The sequence below is a fragment of the Sapajus apella genome, unplaced genomic scaffold, assembly GCF_009761245.1.
Source record: "Sapajus apella isolate SASKATOON/1434 unplaced genomic scaffold, GSC_monkey_1.0 scaffold162, whole genome shotgun sequence".
NCBI lineage: Eukaryota > Metazoa > Chordata > Mammalia > Primates > Cebidae > Sapajus > Sapajus apella.
In genome coordinates this window covers 976144-995188 of record NW_022437102.1, presented here as the reverse complement: position 1 = coordinate 995188, position 19045 = coordinate 976144, and the positions used below count along the sequence as shown (strand labels likewise).

Below are 19045 nucleotides of genomic sequence, written 5' to 3'. Positions count from 1 at the left end.
AGGCTCCCACGTTTTGTAACCTGCCAGAGCCAAGGCTTCCAGGGGTTCTGTAGCAGGATAGGACACAGGGCAGAAGTGAGACTCAAAGGTCAGAATGGACTGGTCTCTTTCAAGGGTTCTAACCCGTGTTAAAATACTCTGCCACACCACGTCTCAATCTGGAATTTATCACACTCTGATTTAAATGCGTCCTAAAATACTGAACAGAACATGGGCCTGAAAGATACCCTGGAAACCAGGAATGAGGCCAACCTCCTTACTGGAGTTAGGTGAGCTGCCCACAGCTGACTAATTCGTAGGATGCTGTTCAGGAAAACTGCCTGCTACCTATGGCCAAATGATATGAGCAGAAACACCTGTGAGACCAGACTAAAAGGAAAGAGCACATTGAAGGGAAAAGTAAGAGTAAGAGTTTGAGAGTTGGGGTCTCGCTTTATCACCCAGGCTGGAATGCAGTGGTGTCATCACAGCTCACTGCAGCCTCAAATTTCTGGGCTCCAGCAATCCTCCTTCTTCAGCCTCCCAGGCAGCGGGGACTGGAAGTGACCACCACCATGCTTGGCTAATTTTTATTGTTTATTGTTTTGCAGAGACGGAGTCTTGCTGTGTTGCATAGGCCACTCTCAAACTCCTGGCTTCAACGAATCCTCCTGACTTAGCCTCCCAAAGTACTGGGATCACAGGCGTGAGCCACTATCACTGGCCTAGAAATATGGGTTTCAAACAGAAATTACATTATCTTCTCCAGATTTCAGAAAATAAAGGTAAGAGCTCAAGTGTGCTGCATACTGAGTGGTGTGCCATTTTATAAAGGAGGAAACTGAAGGCCAGAGAAGTGGAGTAACTTGCCCCAAACCCCCCAACAACTAGAGCTAAGGCCAGGATTCAACCCCAGGCAGTTTGAGTCTGGAGAGTGTTAAGGGCTGCCACTATCCCATTTGGTACAACCCTGGGGAGGAGCTGAAAAGAGGGCAAACCCTGCCTGGACAGGGAAGCTGGAGCCTGCACGGCAGGCCTGACACTGGAAATGAATGGCCTTGAGTCAGTAAAGGTGTCAGCCTCAGTGGGAGAAACGGCCCTCCACAGAGCATCTAAGCAGGCTTCAGGAAGGCAGGAGCAGATGGATCACAGGCTCGAAGGCTTCTAGAGGAGACCAGCACAAGAAGGGCATGTTCACTGAGGCCAGGGACTCACTGGCTATGAGGCAGGTCCAGCCATGGGGTAACGGAGGGAGTCACACAGTCTACTCCATCATCAGTGGAAATTCATCAGGAAACCCCTCCTTGACTCTGAATGTAGTCAAGAGACCAAAGAAATGGGTGGAGAAGTGGAGAAAACAAACAGTAATTAGAGTCACAGAAATTGAGGGGTGAGGGGTACAGAGCGTGCACGTGTGTGTGTGTGTGTGTGTGTGTGTGTGTGTGTGTACCTGTGGGCAGCATGCACCCTGACGTGTGTACACATGTGGACAGCACGTACGAGCGTATGTGTATATGTGTGTACATGTGGGTAGCATGCACCTTGCTGAGGCCAGCAAGAAAAGCCACTAATCTACTAGTCTCTATGAAAGAAAGCAAAGGCAACAACACAGGGAGGAAAAACCAAGCGTGACCCCCAGCATTCTTCAACAGCCTCAACCAGAGCGAAATTTAAATTATGTTTCCATGGTGTGGCCCCTGTGCCTTCAGGAATTTGCCCTGCATTGCCTTTGTACTCACAGAAGATATACCGTGAGCATTTATCAACGGTGAGGATGACAGCTACACTTCAAAAGGCACCTAAATTGCCTATCCTGTGGCTAATTTGTTGTCTGTTTGTTCTGAAAAATCGCCCCTTTATGGAACCTCTCCATCTTGAGAGCAAAATCCCACCCCTTGAGGGCTAAGATGTGTTAAGAAGCAGCTCACCGCTTCATTTCATATCTACTTTCCTATAATTTATCAGTTTTATTTAAAAAAAAAAAAAAGGAGAGGGATAGATGTATCTACAGATGAGGGAAAATAGATTCAGCTTAGAGAAGGATTATCCATAACAGTCTCAGAAGGTTTGGCTATTCAGATGATTATTAAAGGAACAGATAGAGTTGGTTTAAAAAAAAGTCCCAGCTCCCCCAGGATCAGATAAAGAAAAATGAGAGGGCTATTTTCACTCCCTTCTGGAACCACATTAAAATGTATCCCTAAACAGCCTTTAGCTAGGAATTCCCCCTGCTATTCCACTAGCACATAAAGGCAGGGAACCATCTCGGGCTACTGGGAAGCACATCAATCACAGCTCAGGATTCATTCATTCCGTGGTCACTGGTGGTTTATTTGAAACACACAAGGCAGCACACACAGCTGGACACAGCAAACCAGCTTGGCACTCTTGATTACCTAATTGGTGGTTCTGTTTTAGGCTTTTTTTTTTCCAGGTTAAAGTTTCTTAGTGCATAAATGATCAATTCATGTATTTGTTTACTCTTCTTCCTTGATATTCAACATTTTAAAATGAGTGACCAGGTCTGGGAACAGTGGCTCCCATGTGTCATCGCAGTACCTCGGGAGGCCGAGGCAAGAGGATCACCTTGACCCCAGGAGCTCGACACCAGCCTGGGCAATAAGGCAAGACCCCATGCCTACAAAAAAACTTTAAAAATTAGCCAGCTGTGGTGGTGTGTGCCTTTGTTCTTAGTTTATGGGACTCCTGGGGAAGTGAAAGAAAACCAGAATTTTAGAGCACTAAAGTAAACCAAATCTTCTTGACGGAAAACAAAGATAGAGGCAAAGGAAGTGGAATTCAACAGTGTGGTGTCAATTAAACAAAACTGAGCTTTATAATCTGAAGCTGCTACAATATTTATGGAGGTTATCTATGTAGAAGTGACCTTGGAATCAGGTGTGTGGAGGGGAAGAGGGCTGAACTTAGACTTGCTAGCTCTCCATTGGAATCCTGGCTGTCCAGCTGTACAACCTTGAACAAGACATTAAACCAGAGCAAAACAAACATTCCTTCTGAATTGCAGTAGTCTCATTCAAAGAATATGGGCAAAAATTCCTGTTTCCACAGGTTTATTAAGATGATTCGGTGAGAATTTGAATGTGCAAGTTTCTTACGGGTACCATGCTTGATAATCGCAGGGACTGTTATCAATTCATACCACACAGAAATTCACCCATTTACCCTCAATGTCTGGGTGAAGCAGAGAAAAGCAAAGAACAAGACAGTACGCACACCTGTGAGCATAAAGAGGCAACACACTTGTGAACATTCTCAGCAAGTGTCTTTAAAGATGATCTTCTAAGGCAAATCCATGCCCCCAGTTGAAGGGCAGCTTATAAAGTCACCAGAAGAATCAGAGCTGCCACATAGTAAATGCATGTGGTGTTCCTTTTAAGCTTATTAAATGGTGCAGGTTAAAGGTCCTAAGTGGCACAGAAGGATAAAGAAGTTCTCACAGAAGCTCTGGACGGTGCATCCTGACTGGTCTGAGTACTAAGCAAGAACATACAAGCCTCATGTGCAACCCCCATACTCTTGTACTCTTTATTTTTGTCTTGGTTGTACTGTTTTACAGGCAGCAGTGAGAACCACAATGGAGATCCTTGGATAAGAAACTACTTTGTCAACTGTATATCATTATGAAGACACTAAGGACAATGATATGGTGATTAACAAAAGTAACAGTAACAAATATTGTGACAAATACAACAGTAAAAGTACTTCAAATGAATGAAAACGGGTTGAGCACCTATGATGGGCATGGAACCAACGTGCACTTACGGGGGAAGTACATCAATCCTGCCCTTAGAACTGAATGAACACACAAAAACATCCAACAGAGTCACAGCAGAAGGCATGTTATAGTTGAGTCACCCAATGGCGGGAAGTATAACAGCAAGACCAAAGACAAAAACATAATCCTGATCACACAGAACAGAAGGAACAGTGAAGAGGGACTCTACAGAAAAGATGAGTAGGTCTAGGAGGGCGGCGGTGGACCCTGCATGAGTTATCAGCTCAGAGACAGAAAAGGAACACATGCATTTGTGAAACCAACTCCCATGGCCGCGGCCCGAATATACTGCTGATTGGGGTTGCGAGTGGCAGTTGAAGTCAATGCTTGGGGGTGAGCTGTTTTGATGAAGTTGTAAAGGGAAATTAGAGCAAGATCCTAGAAGGCGGTTAGTGAGCTGCTAACAATATCTGGCCTTACCCCTTTGCTTTCTAGGCAATGAAGAGCCACAGAAAGCTTTTGAACGGGGAGTGGCACAGCCTTTGAGGAAGATTCCTCTGGAATCTATACGAAAGGCTGGAGGATAAAAGGAGGCAAAAGGCAAAGTCAAAGGGGTCAGACAGGAGCTAGCAAAGGCTTGTTCCAACAAGGCAGCCATTAGAGACAATTACAAGAAAGAGAAGTTTCTAGTTTGAAAAGAACTTTACGAAGCTCTTATAAAATAGAAAACGCAGTTGTGAATTTCTAGGTTGGCTGCAGAACAAGCCCAGATTTGGGTTCACAGTGAAAGGGCACAGCCTTCAGGGTCCAGGGACAAAGGGAGGCATGCCATCTTTCTCCCAGGAAATAGCTCTGGGATATGGGTGATGGGCAAAGAAATTCTAGAATCAGTTCATGTCTACAGATGCTTTGGAAATCGATGGTGTCTACTGAGGTACTGCAAGGTGATGAGTGGAAACAAGAATGAAAAGGTGCTTGCTGATTCCAAAAACCTTACCCATAGACACACACGCTCTGATATCAGGCAGATTTGGGTAAGGGTCATATGCAGTTAATCAAGGAATCGTGGTAAAAGGGAAAAGGGACAAGGAATTTGGAAAATGACTAAGACAGTGTTGGAAGATAAAATGTATGCTGTACTTTAGAGAAAAGCTCCTATATTTCAGGATCCTGCCATCCACACAGGCATCCCGAGCCCCCTTTTTTTCTCCCACTACCCATGTGTGATGGTCTTTCTGGGGACCTCATTCATTCACACAGCTCCCTATACTACCCCTAGCCTGAGAAGGGCCCAGTGGTCCACCATCCCAATTGGGATTCATCACTGAGCCCAGCCTTTATTGGCTGTAGTCAAAACAAGGAAGGCTAGAAATACCATAAAGACAAACTTGGAGCTAGCGCCAACCAAACCAGTTCCCTGCTTCAAACGGAACCATGTTGAACCGTCAGCAGAAGAAGGCTGCACAGTTTGAAAGAGGAAGTGTAAAGGGAAGATGGGTGGAGAGGAGAGTGTGAACAGGGAAGTGCCAACAGGGACACGTGCAGGGGGTTGGGAAGGCAGGCAGGATGCCCAGTGAGAGTGACAGAGGCCAGCAGAGCACGAGTGTGCAAGGAAACACAGGCTGAGGAACGAGAGGCTGCGTGGGTGACAGAGCGTGCCGGGGTGTCAAGCGGATACGGCGCATGACGCAGAGTGGAAGACAACCACAGAGAAGCCTCAGCAAAGGAACACATATTTTCTGTCCTCTTAACAACTCGGCATGCATCCGATGGGGAGGGTGAAGGAAGACAGCATGACACGGAGCTGAAAAAGCAGAGGCACACAGACAACATAGGACTGAGTCCCAGAACACAATGACCACGGTCTTTCTTGACTGGACTGATGATGCTGTGGGGGCAGAGGTGGAAGTGGGAGTCTTTGGCTCTCACACACAGACTTCCGTAAGGGTCAACTTCACACTCTCCTCTGTCTGCCCTGGTGGGCTCATTCCTCAGGAGAGAATTATCTCTAGGTAGAGGAGGAAGAGTCGATAACATAGACCAAACTTCACCCAGCCATGCCCGCAGGCTATGGTACCGGAGACCCAACCCCCCCAGAAAATGGTGAACAAAGGCTCTGCATGCATGCACTTGTCAACTTTTAACAGTCATGGTAACTTCTCCTTCCTCTGTTCATCCATTTATTCATCCATTCATTCATTCGCCAATTATTACTGAGTGTCTGGGACATGCTGGGCACTTTTAAGGACACTGAACACAACCAACCAATCACCTGCTCTCAGGGAGTTTACAGTCTGTCTGGAGAACACAGAAAAGAGACAGCCTCAACAGCCACAAAATAGCGATCAGAGCTGTGAAGGAAATGAAGGAAGGAAAGGTGGGGTGGGGGGAGGAGGGTCCTGACTCTTACAAGGTGAAATGTGAACAAAGACCTACAGGAAGTCAAGGGGCTACGAGGGATCCGTGGAAAGAGCAGTCCCAGAAGGGGCCAGGCAGTGGGCACAGTAAGGAGAGCAGCTGTGTGCAAGATGAGCGAGAGAAGACCCAAGGGCTGGCCCCACAGGAGGTGGAGCTGGGAGGACAGGGCTGAGTGGCTTTGGAAGCTCCAGGAAGGCCAGAGGTCAGGTGTGATGGTGGGTCTGAGCAGAGGCACTGTGACATCCTCCTGCTACCGCATGAGGCAAGGGAAGAATCCCAGGATGTGGTCTGTGAGGCAGGAGCACAGAGGTGACAGGGTGGTGACCTGCCCATTGCCCTCGGGCGGTATTCTGAATGCAAAGGTCAGCAGCTGCAACCAGGCAATAGTGCCTTTCTTTTCAAAGAGCCAGCTGCTCTGATTCAGAGACACTCCCTCCCAGTTGTGGGTTTATCAGGAACTAGAGGACCAACCAACAAGGTCATTACCTGTCGCCATTGCTGCATTTACTGGTAATCAAAAGGGGCAGGGTAGGGGGTACCACAAACCCAGGGAGAAGTTCTGGGAGCACGCAGATGTGCCTATTAAGCCTCCCAACTGTCCTTTTGCTAAATTTAGGTTGGAACAAAAGCTTCAAAGCTACCGCGGAAGCCCGTCCTCGGGAGTGTGACTGTGAACCCCATCATAATCTCCTAGAAAGCAAGAACATCAGGCTTACATTTTTCACTGGCCTCTCAGGGCTCAGCACTCTGCAGCACATACAGTAAGCACTAAATGAACACTTTGCAGATAAATTAAGTAACTGCAAAATCGTCATAACAACACTGTGCTTTAACAGTATTTAATAATTGCTTACTGTTTGCCAGTACTTTTCAGCCAGGGGCAATTTGTCCCCCTGCCCGGGAGACAGGTGGCAATGTCTGGAGACGCTTTTGTAGTCACTTATCAGGGGAGGGATGCTGCTGGTACCCGTTAGGTTAGGAAAGCCGCCAAACATCATACAATTCAGAAGACAACCCCCTTCCTGTAATAAAGGATAAAGCCCCCAAAATCTAGCACTTGAAAAAATAAAGCCCCCAAAATCTAGCGCTTATGAGTATCTCATCTTATTTAATCTTCACAATTGCTCTTTTTTTTCCAGTTGAGGAAACTGGGCCCTGGAAATCAGTTTGCCCAAGAGATCACGGGGAGCAACATTCTACAGCACAAACAAGGGAAGCCAACAGGGAAACAGATCAATGGGCAGAATGCAACAGATAGGCGGCCAGACTGAGACGAAAACTGGGAAATACGGAAAAGAACAGGGAATGGATGAAATGCAGTCCTAATCCAAGCTCTGCCAAGAAATGACACATGGGGCCGGGCACGGTGGCTCACACCTGTAATTCCAGCACTTTGGGGGGCTGAGGTGGGTGGATCACCTGAGGTCAGGAGTTCCAGATCAGCCTGCCCAACATGGAGAAACCCGCCTCTACTAAAAATACAAAAACTAGTGGGGCGTGGTGGCGGGCGTCTGTAATCCCAGCTACTTGGGAGGCTGAGATAGGAGAATCGCTTGAACCAGGGAGACAGAGATTGTAGTGAGCTGAGATCCCACCACTGCACTCTGTCTCTACTGAAAATATAAAAATTAGCCAGGCGTAGTGGCACATGTCTACAGTCTCAGCTACTCAGGAGGCTGAGGCAAAAGGATCACTAGAACCCAGGAGGTGGATGTTGCAGTGAGCCGAGATCGCGTCACTGCACTCCAGCCAGAGTGAGACTCTGTCTCCAAAAAAAAAAAAAATTTCTGGACAAATTTTTTCCTGCAGCGGAAATACTGGCTTTACAGAAACACTCGTAAACACATGGAAATGTTCACCATACAGATCCTAAATTCCTTCCCCTTTATTCAGCCAAGGCAGGAGGTGCCAAATTTGGCATGCCCCTCCTCCTTTCCTTGCTTCTAAAAATATCTGTGAACATCCACCTGTGCCAAGCACTGAGCCAAGGCTGGAAGTATTCTAATACCAGATGTGCAAGTCCCCTTTTAACGTGGTGGATCTGTGAAGCGTCCATTGCTTGGCCAGGCCCAAGGTGGGCAATTTCCCTACTGCACAGATGGGACACCACACTGGGACTCCAGCTAACTTCACAGGCAGCAGGCAGGGCTAGGGGGATTGGGGTACAGGAACAGAACTCCCCCCACACTCGGATCATGCCTCCCAGCCAGCGTCAACGTTTACCTCTCTGCTCAATAAATCCTGATGATCATCTTAACAGAAATCAATACCTACTAAGTGGCAAAGGAATGAGAAAGCAAGGCAATATGGATGATAAAGGTCTGGAGATGAGATGTGAGTAGGTGCGGAAAAGCCAGGTGAGGAGAATGAGTTTGTCATGGCTAGCACAGATGGGTCAATGCCGACAGCAGAAAGAAGGCTCCCTGAAGGTCAAGGTGACATGGGAAGCCAGCAGGAGTTGGAAGACAGTTATGGATGGGCTCCAAATTGGTCCTTGAAGAAAATGATGTTTTCTATTTCTTATGATAATATTGTTATAGGGCTGTTAACAAGAATCAAGAAAAGTCAGATTGTACCAAGGGATGACATCTAGTAACAGCCTGAGCTGGTCTCATTAAGCCCATTTAATTAGTGCCTATTGGAGGCTGGGCATTGAACAGTGGGTGATCCATTCACCATCTGATTCAATTCTCACATGAAAGAGGATAGTAGATACTACCCTTGTATATATCGAAATGAGGAAACCAGGGCCCATAAAGGTGCTAATACTTTGCTAAACCAAGCAAAGTAAGAGTGTATCTAGGCCAGGCACAGTGGCTCACATCTGTAATCCCAGCAGTTTGGGAGGCCGAGATGGACAGATCACAAGGTCAAGAGTTCGAGACCAGCCTGATCAACATGGTGAAACCATGTCTAGTAAAAATACAAAAATTAGCCGGATGTGGTGGCGCACACCTGTAATTCCAGTTACTCAGGAGACTGAGGCAGGATAATTGCTTGAATCAAGGAGGTGGAGGTTGCAGTGAGCTGAGATTGCACCACTGCACTCGAGCCTGGGCAAAAGAGCAAGACTCCATTTCACAAAAAAAAAAAAAAAAAAGAGTGTATCTAGTGCCTTGTTTGTCTCCCCACCCTACAGCAATGTCAGTGAAGGTGGACAACAGAACGTGGAGAGAGATGCAGCAGCTTGCAAGAGCCCTGTGGCTTCAACCCCCACCATGAATGCTGTTTAAGAGGAAGGTGATCAAGACCAAATTCGTGTTTGCTTGAGGAAGAATACAAATGTGTGTCCATTTATCTTCTTTGTCTGGAAAGTATTATCATGTCCATGTTATAGACACAGAAAATAAGACCCAGAAGAATCACATGATACACATGACATCACAAATCTACTTGATGATAAGGCTGAGATCGGAAATCAGCTCCTCCCTTTAAATCACTAACACAGAAAACAAAGGCAAAGACAGTCAGGGAAGGCAGGGAATTCCTGAGACTTGGAAAGGTCAGGGGAAACTTTCTAGGGCAGGTGAGATTTGAGCAGAGCAGGGCCAGCACTGAAGACACCAGCAGGAAGAAGAGGTGGGATCAAAGGACTGGGGATAAATGAGGGTCATCCAGGGGTCAGGTAGATGGATTTGCACTCGCAAGCCCTGTTATCAAATGTCAGGTGTCCACATAAACAGAGAGAAAACCAAAGTCTGATCCAGCATGTCTTGCTCAAAGCCGTTGAAATGACTTCACAGCAATTGTGCTACTCAATTCCTATGATCTGGCTCCTCTCCACTTTAGCAGCCCCAACTCCAGTTATAGCATCCCAAATTCACCATCTACATCTACACCTTGAGTGCTATAAAAATTCGCCCGAGGCGGGCAAAGTTTTGACTGTTCAGGGGTTTAGTGCCCCTAATTCCCATGTTGTTCAAGGGCCAACTGTAAATAACCGTATTATACACCATATTAAAAAGCAGTACGGAGAAAAATTAAGTAGGGATGAGTGATCAGAGTGAAAAAGCGTTTACATTTCTATTTTCTTTTATTATTATTATTTTTTGTTGTTGTTGTTGCCCAGGACAGAGTGCAGGCTCTTCCTCCATCCTACAGACTCTTTATCCCACAAATTAAAATGCCTGTAATCTCAGCACTTTGGGAAGCCAAGATGGGTGGATCACTTCAGGTCAGCAGTTCAAGACCAGCCTGGCCAACAAGGTAAAACCCCATCTCTACTAAAAATACAAAAATTAGCCAGGTGTGGTGGCGCATGCCTGTAATCTCAGCTACTCAAGAGGCTGAGGCAGGAGAATCCCTTGAACCTGGGAGGTGAAGGCTGCAGTGAGCCAAGATCATGACACTGCACTCCAGCCTGGGCAACAGAGCAAGACTCCATCTCCCAAAACAACAATAACAAAAAACACATTTCCAGGGGATTTCTTCCAGGGCCAACACCTGTGGGAAGTTGTCCCTAACACTCCAGGACAGACCCACTCCCAGAAGGCAATGCCTCCACTAGGCAAGTAGGATGTTATAATCGACTTGGCCTGCTGTGTCCCACCTCCTTACTAGCTACTAGAGGGTAGGACCCATAGGTCTACACCCATGTGGTACACACTCAATAATTATCGAGTCTACAAGAGATGGGTATGGGTAGAGGAAGGGAGCAAATACATTAGGTGAGTGAGTCCTTGGCCTATGGTTGGCCTCAGCTATCTCTACTTTGCCACCAAAGTATCCCACTTTCTTTACTTGTCTGATAATGTTAGTAAAAATATCCAGAAGCTCAAGGGTATTAACTGCCCACCAAAAATAAAAATAAAATAAAAAGCCATTCTTGGAATGAGCGTTTATTTCAGAAAAGAAATCAATTTATGTGGTATCATCATAAAATAATGCATAGAGATGATAAACTGGTGATGGTATGGTGATAAGAATTCTTGATTCATTTACAATATAAGCCTTAATTCCTGCCCTCCCCCAAAATGAGTTAACTTACAATTAAAATACATGTATATAGAACACCAAAGTGCAGATTAAGCAAAAGGAGATAAGCAATGGGGAAAGGAATTGGGAAGGAAATAACTACATGAAGTCACAGCAAAAGATACTGACTGCAATCAGCCATCCAATTTTAAGGCAGCCACAGAACGAAGGGGAAAAAGCATGAGTTGAATTAGGTCTTTCTCCTGTGACAGACAGGACACTGAACAATGTCATGGGAAATGGGTTAAGCCTCAGCCTTTCAAGGGTTATAAAGGCTGATATTAAACTATCACTAATGCATTCCAGAAGATAAGGAATCAAATTTACTTGCTGTGCTCAATATCATGGAAGATTAATATGCTAATAATATGATCAGTTAGGGTATAACTCATCAGAAGTTCTACATCCAATGACTCTGTCTGCTTCAAAGTATTAGGAGGCTTTTCACTTACTTCAACTGAAAATGCCACCATCCCTAAAAGAGCTGGGTGCCCTTATTTACGGGCCTTCAAAGCCCATTCCCAAGCAACAGGTGAGATCAAGGACAATGAAGATCAACAACAGGAACACAGGATGGACACGGCCCCAGCCCCTTCCCTAAGCCTTGGTTCCAACAGTTGCAAATACCATTATCTCTGCTTCCTGAAGAGGGAAGAAGCAAATGAGTTAGAAATGTCTAGAGAAGCAAATGAGTTAGTGTATACAGATGTCGAGGCTCTGGTGCTTACCGTCATCCCCTCATCAAGTATTTATGAAGGACCTATAAGGTGCCAGGCATGAGTCTCATTGTTGGGGTATGGAAATGACAGAAATCCCTTCCCTCATGAACCACCTGTGTGCGTGTGCATGCGTATATGTGTGCGTACATGCGTGTGTTCGTGTGAAGGAGATACAGACCAAAATAAAGTACAGTTGGCCCTTGAACAACACGGGTTTAAAGTTCATGAGTCCACAAATACGTCAATTTTCTCTTGCCTCTGCCACCCCTGAGACAGCAAGACCAACCCCTCCTCCTCCTCAGCCTACTCAACATGAAGATGATGAAAACCTCTATGAGGATCTGCTTCCACATCGTACATAGTAAATATATTTTCTCTTCCTTATGATGTTCTTAATAACAATTTCTCCTATCTAGTTTATTGTAATAGTATCTGACACACAACATATATACAAACTACATGTGAATCAACGGTTACTATTAAAGCTCCCGGTCAACAGGTTATCAGCAGTCAAATGTTCAGGAAGTCGGAAGTTATGTGTCTCCACCATGTCCTTATTTTACATTACATGCCTATACCAAAACATCTCATGTACCCTGTAAATCTATACACCTAGTATGTATCCATAAAATTGTTTTTTAAAGTTTACACAAAGTTCTGACTGTGCAGGGGGTTAGTGCCCCTAATTCCCATGTTGTTCAAGGGTCAACTGTAAATAACTGTTATTATAAAGCGTATTAAGAAGTGACAAGGAGAAAAAGTAGGGATGAGTGACAAGAAGTGGAGAAGGTTTGGGATTTCTATTTTACTTTATTTTTATTATTTTTTTGAGATGGAGTTTTGCTCATCACCCAGGCTGGAGTGCAGTGGCACTATCTCAGCTCAATGCCACCTCCACCCAGGGTTCAAGTGATTCTCTCGCCTCAGCCTCCCAAATAGCTGGTATTACAGGCATGCACCACCACACCTGGCTTTTTTTTTTTTGTATTTAATAGAGACAGGGTTTCACCATGTTGGTCAAGCTAGTCTCGAACTCCTGACCTCAGGAGATCCACCTGCCTCTACTCCCAAAGTGCTGGGATCACAGGCCTGAGCCACTGCATCCGGCCTGCATTTCTAAATAGAATCATCAAGGAACTTACTGAGAAGGTGATACTGGAGCAAAACTTAGGTATCTGAGGGGGTTAAGTGCAGGAAAGGGAATATCTAGTTGTAATCGTCAGAGCTGTAGCAGGAAAAAGATGACATACTCAAACTGGGTAATTTGAAGAGTGTGAAGTAAGAGTAGAATGATGCTTCCTGGGGCTGGGGGGAGGGAGAAATTGCGAGGTATTATTCAAAGCGTACGATGTAACAGAAGTTATGCAAGATGGGTAAGTCCCAGAGAGCTACCTTACAACAGAGAGCCTGTAGCTAACAATACTGTATTGTGGCCTTAGAAGTTTGCTGGGAGGGTGGATTTTATGTTAAGCCTTACCACTGATAATAAATAGAGAGAGGAGGGAGAAACAGAGATGATGGATTACAGATTGTGGTGGTGGGTTCACCAGTGTACATTTATCTACAAACTCATCAACTTGTACACATTAAATATGTACAGCTTTTTATGTTATTCATCCTCTATAAAGTCATTTTAAAAACAAACAAGGCAGCTTTAGATATAGTCGCTGAATCAGTAATTAATCTACTTAAAAGTCCTTGTATTCACACCATATTTGTCTACAGGAAAATAATGATTAAGCATTGAAATGCCTTGCTTTTATTCAGCTCTACTATGTCTTCTGAAATCACCTTATCTATTATGCAGTAAATTCAAGCAACAAAACAAAAAGCAGGGCTTAGGGAAACTGCAAGAGCTTCAGTAGCCCCAGGTTAGTGATAGCTGGCACCAGGCCACCTCTAGGCCTGCAGTGGCCCCAGAAGGGAGATCACGAACAAGACACAGGAACAGCACAGAGAAGGCTGTGTGCAGGAGCTGTGGTCTTCACTGCTTCACTCCTTCTGCCCACAGAGAAGCAGCCTCAGGGAGGGGAAAGGGCTGGGGGATCCCTGGCCTCTCTTCCTTTCCTTCTGGCTTATCTCCTGTCAGAGACCTTGCACCAGGGAGCTGGGGGCCAGGACGCCTGTAAATGCCCTGAAGAAAAAAAGAGTGGATCTGAAAGGGCAGCAGAACTAATGAGTATCCAGTGCAAAGGCCCTGGGGCAGGAGTATGGGAGAGGAGCAGCTAGAAGCAATCAGCCGACGATCCAGGAACAGAGTGAACAGGATTTGCAAAGTTGGCACACTGCTGAGCTTGGTAGCAGATACCAGAGTCTGTGTTTCAGAAACGCAGGACTAGGTGAGTAATAAAAGGCTAAGTAAGCAAATTCTTTGCAAATGGGAAAAGAGTGAATGTTCTGATCCAGAACTGCATGTATCAAAAGCCCCCTGGAATCTCTGCCTCCAGAAGACTGCAGTAACCTTCCAAGCACTCACCATCGGAGGCCACTCACACACCCTCCTGCAGCGGTGCTTTTCCTAGAGATTTGCGTTCAAGTCCCTGCATGGGCCTCAGGGCCTTTGCACGTGCCTTTCTATGAGTCTGGAACACCAACCACCCCCTCACCAGTGGGAAGGCAAAGCGCCTCCCGTGGTCCTGTCATCTCCTGTACCAAGCCCTTCCTGACGACCAGCTTGGAGCCGGGCACCCTCTATCCATGTCTCTGCGACCCCCTATGATAATGACCCCCATATCACTTATCATTCTGCATGTGAATTTGGCTCCATTCATCTTGCAACAACCCCCAGAGTATTAAGCCCCTTGAGGGTGGCAGCTAATGCTTTTACCTCCACACCTCTCGTGCCTAACAAAGTTCATAGCACAAAGTCAGCTCTCAGATTTTAGCTGAACTCCTGAATGAAGGAAATCAATAAAGGCCACACAGCATTAAGCGGCAGACTCTAGTAATTTAATTCCTGGTCCCGGACTCTTTGATATAAAATAACTCTTCTATTTTTAATACACCCCACATTCCTGAAGATGACACTACTGCAAAATTAAAGAAATGTGATGAACAGCTTACAACCTGCAACACACTCGGCAGCTCAAAATGACAACATTAATTTAATGAACTTAAACACTGGTGAACTTTTTAACACATCCAGAGTTATTTACACAGGGAAGTGCATGCTTAAGACTGCCTGCCAAAGAGATTCAAATAGAGATGACACATATATCTTTCACATGTTAATTTGCATTTTAAACTTTGAGCTTTGATACACGTTGGCTTCTCTTTTGGAATGAAGAAATCAAGAGCCTGATTTTTTTTTTACCCATCCATCCATCCATCCATCCATCGAACCACCCACATCTTTCCTAAGTGACAGGTAAATCACTAGTTGTTGGAAATGCAGAGAGATAAACCTTGCCATCAAAGTGTTATTTAGGGAGACAGACAAACAGCAGTGAATATAATGTAAATTAAGTATAATCATCAAATGACAAAACCCTAGGGGACCCAGCTGGTTGAATGGCTTTCTGTGGGGGAAGCAGAAAGATCATAGTATTCAGGGAGATGGTGGGCATTAGCTTTCCAGGGCTGCCGTAACTAACTAAGAACCACAACCTGGGTGGCTTACGCAATAGAAATGTACTGCCTTGCAGTTTTAGAGGATGGAAGACTGAGATCAAACTGTCAACAGGGTTGGTTCTGAAGGCTGTGAGGGGGTATACGCTTAGGGCTTTCTCCAAGCTTCCAGCAGCCTCAGGAGTCCTCAGCTTGTAAATGACAGACTCCCTGTGTCTACTATCATCTGCCCTCTGTACACATCATTCTATGTCCAAGTTTCCCCATTTCGCAAGGACACAGTCAAACTGAATTACAGCTGCCCTTAATGACCTCATCCTAGTCTGATCATCTGCAAAGACCGTATTTCCAAATAAGGTCACGTTTACAGGCACCGGGGGTTAGGACTTCAACATCTTTTGTGCAAGACACAATTCTAGCCAAACTATGGTGAAGTGTTGGATCTTGAAAGAGGAACACGAGCTTGCCTACAAGGAGGGCAGAAGAGGGTACTGATGTGGTCAAAGGACAGAGGACAGGAGACCATGGGATGGGTGAGCCGGTGGGAAGCCGGTGCAGAGGTGAGGGATGGAACATGGTGATGAGAGGCCTCGATGCTGGACTTCATCCTGTTAATGGTGAGAGACCACTGAAGGGTTTTATGACAGGAACTAAAACAATGGTATTGTGCTTTGAAACACTCTTTGTCCAACCACAGGAGGGCTTTTTGCTTTTTCTTTTGCTTGTTTCTTTGTCCTAGGAAATTGCATGGAAGCCCTGTTCAGCTTTCATTTATCAATAAGGAAGAGGAGTTTGGGGTTCACGCTTCTCTTTCCTAATAATCCTGCCTCAACTCTGGTATAGGACTGGCCTATAAACCAAGTGGAAAGCCATCGCAAAGACCTTTTCCCACTTCTGTTTAAAATGGGAGTGTAGGTGATCACACCCCTTCAGAGTCAGGGGTTCAGAGACCCAGGCAAAAGGAAACAGCTTCCATGCTGCCTCTGGCTACCACGTGACGCCTCACACCTGTTTCCTGGAAACACATAATATCCACATTGGAAGGATCATAGAGGTCCTCCAAAACATGTCCCTGGACCTTGGAAGGTGTAGGAGACCAGAATCTGGCAGCCTAAAATACGTCACTTTAGCAAAAGCATTCTTTTGAGAGGGAGACAACTGAGAAGAAACTGAAAAAAAGCTCTCTGCCCTCCCACTATGTGCCTAAAAGCGGGACATCAATTTACAAAGGTGGCAGCATCCCTCCTCCCCTTCTTCCAGGAAGGACAAAGGTTGATCATGAAAGCAGCTTTGGCCCTTCTCTACCCGGACAGGGCACTGGGGGAATCTGCTTAACAAACTCCCATGCATTTGATATTTGCCTTCCTGTGGTTGCTGCCCCTAGGGACTCAAAGCCATTTTCCTTTGTTTTGTTAGTTGTCTAAAAATTTACTGTTCTTTATTGAAGATGCTATATAAGCTGCATTTCTAAACCCCCTCTTTGAGAACCATGCATTCCCTGGGTGTCCCCCAAGTCTACATGAGATGCACGCCTTAATAAACTTCTGTTTGATTTTCTCCTGTTAATCTATCTTTTGTTACAGGGTTCCATCCCAGCTAAGAACTAAGAGTAGAGGGAAAATTGCTTTTTTTTCCCTCCCCAACAAAGGCATCTTAGAAAACACCCCAGCAGTGGAGGAACGGGAGGGTCAAAAGAACCAGGGAATGAGGGGATCCAAGTCTCCTGGTCCTGTTTTGCCTTCAGCCACTCCATGTATCTTCTTCGAATAATAACTTTATTGAGATATAATTTATATACCAAATAATTCACCCTTTTAGCGTGTACATTTCAGTGGCTTTTAGGGTATTCACAGAGTTGTGCAGCCATCACCACTATCTAACTCTACAGCATTTTCATCACCCAAAAAACAAACCCCGAACCTCCTCATAGTCTCCTCTTCCCAAACCTTCAAAACCACCCATCTATTTTCTATCTCTATGGACTGGCCGATTCTGACATATCATGTAAGTGGAATCACACAGAAATACGTGGCCTTTGGTATCTGGCTTCTTCTACTTAGCATGTTTTCAAATTTCACTCATGTTATAGCATGTATCAATACTTCCTTCCTTGTAGTAGCTGAGTGATATTCCATTGTACGGCTAGACCCCATTTTGTTTATCCATTTATTAACTAATAGACATTCAGGCAGTTTCCACTTTTCGGTTATTACGAATAATGCTGTCGTGAAGAAATTTGTACACGTTTTTGTTTCAGAACCTGTTTTCACTTCTCTTGGGCAAAGATACGTGGAGCGGAATTGCTGGGCCACACGTCAACTCCACGTTTCACTTTTTGTGGAACTGCCCAACCGTTCTCCAAAGCGGCTGTTCCATTTCACATTCCCACCAGCCATGTATAAGGGTTCCACTTTCTCCCTGTCCTCTCTCACACTGTTTATTTTCTATCTTTTAGATAACCGCCACCCTTGTGAGTGGGACGTGGTCTCCCATTGTGGTTCTGCTTTGCATTTCCCCAAGAACTAATGATGCTGGGCATTTTTCATGTGAGTTTTGACAACTTGTGTATATTCTTTGGAGACATATCTATTCAAATCCATCACCTAATTTTTTAATTGGGTTGTTTGTCTTTTGATTGTTGAGTTATAAGAGTTCTTCATCTCTTCTGCATATAAGCCCCTTATCGGATCTATGACTGCAAATACTTTCTATTTTGTGTCTTTCAATTTTCTGGAAGAAACTCTTTGAAACATAAAAGATTTCAACTTGATGAAGTCCAATTTATCTTTTTCTTTTGTTGGTTGTGCTTTGAGTGTCATAGCTAAGAAAATGTTGTCTAATCCAGTCACAAAGATTTACTCTTCTGTTTCCTTCTAAGAATCTCACAGCTTTAGCTGTAATCTTCTGGTTGATTTACTTCGAGTTTATTTTCATTTTTACTCTTTTTAGAGGACAGCAACCCATATAAAATGTGTTTTAACTTCCCCAACCCCAAGCCACCATATTTTAGGTTCTAGAAAGGAGAAATAACTTGCCACGGTCACAAAACGAGTTTCAGGCATGGATGGACTCAGAGGCAAGTTCTCTGCCTCAATGTCTACGATGACTCTGGTTACCCACAAATGAGGTACAGGTCAAACCTCCCCTACACTCACGAAGGCCTGGTTGCTGTGTAGGTCAGAAGGAATCCCCCCTTCTCTTCACAGAAGACTGTGGCACCCCCATGTAAACAGTCAGATTCAGATGTGCAGCCGTCTGAAATGACCCTGTGTCATCTGCTTCTTATTTGTCCCATAATTGCTTCTCATGAATCTCAAGCCCTACATTCTACCCTCGAAACCTATTCCAGGTATACAGGGAACAGAATGTCTTCTTCAAAGCCTCCCTTCTGCACATGGGCTGTTGTTCTACCTCATTCACTCAGTTGAACTCACCGAGCATTTTAGCAGGTACTCTCTGTCTTTGGCTTTGGGGATGCAAAATTGAGCAGGATGACATAGTCCTGCCCAACCAGAGCCGTCAGTTTTGTGGGAGGTAAACAAGCTAAGTCCTGCATTTTAACACTTTCCCAACATCAGCATAACAAGTGTAACTGCTAATATTAATTACTACAAGCCTGGCTCTACTTTTGTGCTTTAAGTGCATTACTTAG

The 19045-nt window shown here is 45.1% G+C and overlaps 1 protein-coding gene and 1 long non-coding RNA gene across 3 annotated transcripts in view; both read right to left on the bottom strand.

Moving 5' to 3' along the window:
* LARGE1 (LARGE xylosyl- and glucuronyltransferase 1) overlaps positions 1 to 19045 on the bottom strand; it is a 559679-nt gene that overhangs the window by 429525 nt on the left and 111109 nt on the right. The gene's annotated exons all lie outside the window — the stretch shown is intronic.
* LOC116542142 lies at positions 1934 to 7534 on the bottom strand. Its single transcript, XR_004265086.1, has 2 exons — positions 3102 to 7534; positions 1934 to 2516 (listed from the first exon to the last, which is right to left on the bottom strand). It is a non-coding gene; the product is annotated as an uncharacterized LOC116542142 (long non-coding RNA).